This window comes from Mandrillus leucophaeus, unplaced genomic scaffold (assembly GCF_000951045.1).
Source record: "Mandrillus leucophaeus isolate KB7577 unplaced genomic scaffold, Mleu.le_1.0 Scaffold736, whole genome shotgun sequence".
NCBI classification, from domain to species: domain Eukaryota; kingdom Metazoa; phylum Chordata; class Mammalia; order Primates; family Cercopithecidae; genus Mandrillus; species Mandrillus leucophaeus.
In genome coordinates this window covers 258,538-264,537 of record NW_012107986.1, presented here as the reverse complement: position 1 = coordinate 264,537, position 6,000 = coordinate 258,538, and the positions used below count along the sequence as shown (strand labels likewise).

Below are 6,000 nucleotides of genomic sequence, written 5' to 3'. Positions count from 1 at the left end.
CTACATGTATATCTTTGATTAAAGTAACATCTAAGCTTTACACTATCTCATTCTGTGAACTCGGGTGAGTTATTCCACCAATTTTGGTTTCCAAGTTCTGCATCTACAAAACGAAGGAGATGGATTATGCAGTCTCCAAGGCCCTCCCTGATTTAACATTCACTCATCATTTCTGCCATGGTAGCTGATCTCCTTCCATTAGAGACTCGGTCCTTAGATCTTTAGGAGTTTTATGTCAAAATATCATTTTCTATAATGGGTGGGGTAACGCTGACAGCTGAGAACAATGCTCTCTGGGGAAAACAATCCCCAAGTACCCTCAGTGACTTTCTAAAGGTCAGGTCCTAGAAGACTCAAAGGCAAAAAGAGATGCCCCTACTTTCTCCTCCCTTTCTTTGTATTAGAGTTTTAAATAACTTGATAATGTATTAATAGAGGATGAGACTACACGTTAGACCTTCCAGTTATTAATTCAGGTTTAACTAAAGACCTTCATCCAAGTCAGGAAATCCCTAACTGTGTGCCAATGGCAGGACATGATTCCAGAGATTAAGGCACACACTTTCCCCTCTGACTAGCAGGATGGCAGGACTAAAATTTATATCACAACTTCATATGCATTTTCCATACGGAGGCCTGGTTTGGAGGGCACAGCTAGAGACCTCAGTACAACCCCAGCTCCTTCTAGGAAAGCCCCTCCTAAGCCTCTCCTATGGGCTTTGTTCCCTGTCTCTGGAGAGAACAAGATAGTTAAGACAGGTTTATAAGATGCACTGAGGTTCTGACTAAATTTTTGTTCCTTGCTCTTAATTCTTATTTGACTTTTTGTAAACATCATGGTCAACAAGGAAAGCCCTTTCTAAGCACCTCCTGAGTACAGAAGAATCTAGGCTTCGCCAAGGCAGAGGCACCTCCTCTCTCTCCCCTCTGCCCAATTCTGGCACCGGGCACACTACAGGCACTGGGGGAAGACTGACTCCCAGGGAATGATGATAAGGGCTCATTAGAAATCAAAAGGCTTGGAGAATCTAGGGAGGGAGAGTTTATAACTTATACCTTTCTCCGCTGGTGGATAAAGACCAAATTTTAGTGCTCAAAATGACAAATGTTAATTATTCATGATATGTGACATAATAAGATGCTCTGTCATTTCCCACTGGCTTTCATATCCTCTATCACAGTCTGACTTGTAGTAATCACTCTCAGCTACCTTTTGAAGGAGACAAGGCAGGTACTATCTGAACTTCACAAGTGGAGAGCAGTCACAAAGAGGTTTTGTAAGTTGCTCAAGAAGATTTCTCAGAAAGTTCTCTAGAAACTGTTAAACTGTTTACCCCTGGGTAGTTATGAGTTTGATGAAGAAAAATGGACTTTACACCATTTTTCACTGCTTAAATTTTTATTTTCCCTATGACTACTACTTTATCATTTCAAAAAAGAAAGAGTTCAATTTTATCAGAAGGAAAGAATGAAGAAAAAAGGACAAGAAATAATTCATTTCTCTAAAGTGATTTCAGGCATCCCTTTTGGTGACTGGGATGGATAAGACATCTCTAATGTTCTTTCACTGTATCTTAACAATGTAAATTTGAGGTATAATGTGACTGGCTAACATTTACTGAGAACTTACTGTGTGGCAGGTGGTATTTTAAATTATTTAGACCTATCCACCCATGAAATCCCTACAACTTTGTGAGACAGGTATAACTATCATTCCCACTTTATTGATGAGGATGCAGGCAGAAAGCATGGGGACACTTGGTCAGGGCTGTGGAATCTACATCTTTCTCCACCCTCTGCTGCACAGCGTTCCTGACTTCCGGATTACAAAAGAAAAAAAAGATACCTTCCTGGCTGCCAAGCCTTCAGCTCCATTCCCAGGCCCCCCTGCTCCCTTCACTGTCTGAGGCATCATCACAAAATCTCTCCTTCATGACATGTGGACAGAGGGAGTATTCTCTGAAAGTCAGCTGCTGCGGTTGGGCGGCTGGGAGAATCACATGCATAAGCACTGAGCAGCATGTTGAGGAGGAGGAATTTCCCTGAATCAATCTTGGACGGAAGGCCCACCCTTCCAAAACCTCCCACAGTGTCTACAAGTGTATGGGGGGGCGGGTTGTTAAATGCCATAATTAGGAAGAGTGGAAACAGGTGATCTAATGCATTCTTCTACTACAGCACAAGGGACAGGAACCCCACCCCCACCCCTCCCCCGACTCCATGTCCAGCAGGGAACACAGAGACAGCGCCCTCTGCTGTGTAGGGGGAAAGAGACCAGAGGAAAAGGAGATTGTGTCTATCTGCTTGGGTTCTCTTTCAAGTGTGAGCCAGAGAAATGACTTCTCTTACTTCTTGGACATGGACCAATTAGCTGCTAATTAGCTTGTGTATCAATTCCAACAGGAGAGCTGGAAAATTCTATCTCAACTTAAGCAATGACGCTTGTCCTCCTAAACTTGGTCTTGCCTGTCTCCCACATAAATTCCCTGTATCACCCACAAAACGTGGTCTCTGCCTGGATCAGAATAGCCAGAAGCCAACAGGCAGAAACACATACACACAACTTCTCCATCAACCTCATACAGACCTCCCCAGAGAGCCCTTCTCAGAGCCTTTTGCAGCTTGATACAAAGGCAGCATGGGAAACACAGACCACAGGGTCCTCAAGAATCCATAAAATAAAAGATAAGAAGAAATGGGTGTTTTGGGGGGTGCAGAAAAAGAAAGATGTTGTATACTAGAAATGCTTCAAACAAAGACTTGAGAAACATACACCTGTGAGGTAGCAACCCACTGGATTAGAAGACTCTGGGGCAGTAGAGACTACAAGAACAAATATTGATTGATCATCTACTGCCAAGTAGGATACCGTCTTAGATCAACTAGGTAAGCACTCTCAGGTGGAGTTCTCAATGACAGAAGAGGTATCATAAGTAAAAACCCTAGGGTGGCAGAGGGAACAAGCAGAATGCGCAATAAAGAGACTGTCATGTTGCTCAGGGGAGGCATGATCCCACTATGGGAGGGAGTCAGGGGAGGCTGCTCACAGCTGGAGTGCTTGATGAGGTCCCGAGGATGAATTCTCTTCAGCTATGGTCTCCCAATCACCTAGATAACATTTTTTTAAAAAATACAAATTCCTAAACTCCATACGTCAGATCTATTGAATCAATAGCTCCAGGAGTATTACTCTGGAATCTGTGTTTATGATTATTATGGCAAAACATACATGAAAGTAGACAGAATAGTGAACTCCAAGTGCCCATCATCCATCTCCAGCAATCACCTACTCATGACCATTCTGTTTTCACCCATCCCCTTACCTATTTCCCCTCCCCCAGTATTATAGGATCTGTATTTTTTTAAACCAGGGACCCTGAGGCAGTCAGATCTTGGATGTGAACTGGGAACCACTGATGCAGACACAGATTAGGAGCAAGGGAATCCTAGGGACAATGGGGGCAAAGGCTCAGAGAAGTGAGAGGGAATGGTATTTTGGGGATAATGGCAAGTAATTTGGAGTGCCTAAAGGGTGGCAATGGGGATAAGGGCCAAAAGGTCATCAGGGCCATGGGGCCCTGTTAACAGTACAGTGTCTTTGTAAGAAGCACAAAACTCCATTTCCTCTGGGTAGAAAAGCATCCCTTGCTGTGGGCTGAAGCTCCCCATGCAAGTGGAGAGGGGCTGGATGCCTTCCCCCACCCACTACCTGTGCCCCTCACTTCTGCTGGGCCCAAACTACAAAGCTATGCACAGCAGCCCCAGGGCCTGGGGTCTGGTTCCCAAAGATATTTGGACTTTATCTTATAAGGGCTGAAGGCTGCTAAGAAGGGGAACATGCAACAACCAGTCTGTGTTTTAGAATAGTGGGCAGCAATGGAGGGGAGGTGGATGGATAGACTGGAGGGCAGAAAACCAAGAGGCAGTAAGCTAGTGAAGACAGCGACTACTGCAAACTAGCCAGGGAAGAATGGAGAGAGCTGGGAAGGTCCAACGTTGATGGGGAGAGGTTTAACAGAAGAGATCTTGTGTGGGACTCTGGAAATAATGCAGGGCTAGATATAAAGGAATGCTGGATACAGAGATGTGAAGAGTTATTGGCATGTAGAAGTTGTCTGAAGCCATGGGAAGGCTGAAATTGCCCAGTGTGTAGAATAAGAATGAAGAGGCATGAAGGCCCTGGGGAAAACCAGCATTTACAGGATGAAGGAGCCAGCCACAGTGATAAGAATGGTTAGGACAATGGGAGGGGAGGTGGGGAGAAGAGAATGGCTCATAGAAGCCAATAGAGCAAAAGTGGTCACAGGTTGGTGAGAGGAAGACATTCCTTTAGGGAAGCTGAAATGTAAGGGAAGGTCAAGTTTTGGAGTACCTAAAATGATTAGCAAAGGAGTTTAGAGTTGAACTTGAAAAGGCGGGGTACCAAGTGTCATGGTGTGCAGCATTAGTTGGTGTGTCAGTTACACCTCCTATGCCTGTCATTTACCACGTATGGCTTTGGACACATTTCTTAAATTGAGTCTCTGTATCCCTGCAATAAAATGTTGGTGATTGTACTCACTTTATTAGAGATGGGGAAGACATCTCAAGGAATGGCAGTTTTTCTTCTTGTCCTTGGCACCTAACAATGCACAGCCTTGAAGTACGTGCATTGTATCCCATTCCTGCATCTCTAAGTAGCTTGTAAATTGCTTTCAGGATAGGGATTAAGGCCATTCAGACCATTAACTGAAGTCAATGATCCTATGTTGATATTTATTATGCACAAATCAAGAAGAGCATGTAGAATAAGAATAAAGGAAGATTGAAGGTTTAATAAAAAGAAGAAATGGCCCTTTGAGTTTGAAACTTAGAGAAGGATCTATATAGATGTCCAATCCTACCACAAGGTGAACAGTGGCAGGAGCAGCAATGAAAGTCTCAAATTGCAATTTCTTCACAAAGGAAAGTGTGAAGGATGCAGAGACTCACTCTGGCTAATGGAGCCAGGCAGGCAGTGCTGCATGGGGTTTTGCGGCTGGACAGAGGAGGTACAAATGAGGGCAGAAGCACAGCAAAGTTGGAAATTGGCAGGTGAGTTTGATGAAAGCTAAGAACCTTTGTGGGTGCGAAACAAGGGGTGTGGGAAGTGAGGAGAGAAAGGTGTATGAAGCTGTAGCAGACACAGCCTAAAGTGACCCCCAACTCATGCTCTGGTATAATCCTGTAATCTTTTGCCCTTGAGTAAGGTGGAGCCTGTGACTTACCTCTAACCAACAGAATATGGCAAAGCTGATGTGATATCACTACTGGGGTTATACGACATTATATGGCAAAGGGATATTGCAGATATAATTAAGGCTCAAATCATCTGACTTTGAGTTAATCAAAAGGGACATTATCTTGGGTAAGCCTGATTAGGGCCATTGACAAGAAGGCCCAGACCTTCCCTGAAGTTAGAGACTTACGGCAGAAAACACTTGCTCTGCTGCTGGCCTTGAAGGAGCAAGTCACATGAGTTCTAAAGCTGCAAGGAAAAAAAAATCTACCCACAAGCACATGAGCTTGAAAGATGAGCCCAAACTTCAGAAGAGAATGCAGCCCCGGCTGACTCCTCAATCACAGCCTCATGAGACCCTGAACCGGGCATGTAGGTAAGTCATACCTGGACTCCTGACCCACGGAAAATGCAAGATAATGGATGGGTACTGTTCGACACCATTACGTTTGCGGTCATTGGATATGCAGCAACAGAAAAAAAATGCATGGACTCCCATGGCAAAGGGCCATGAATGGCAGCCTAGGAAGCATGGTCTTTATTATATGGGTTCTAGGAAATCACTGACTGAGGAAGCTTAGAGATGGCAGAAGGAAGGGAAGCCTGGAGTGGGGTTGACCAGAATGCCTTGAAGAACATCTGGCCAGGGCACTGCTCCCAGGAGCGGGTCAGTAATGTTCAGATGAGTAACCAAGTTCTAGGTGAAACCAAGCCAGCTACTCTTCTACCCAATTAAAAATAAA

General features: G+C 44.4%; 1 protein-coding gene across 1 annotated transcript in view; it reads right to left on the bottom strand.

Annotated features, from left to right (window-relative positions):
• PRKCE (protein kinase C, epsilon) overlaps window positions 1-6,000 on the bottom strand; it is a 362,682-nt gene that overhangs the window by 98,591 nt on the left and 258,091 nt on the right. The window lies entirely within an intron of this gene.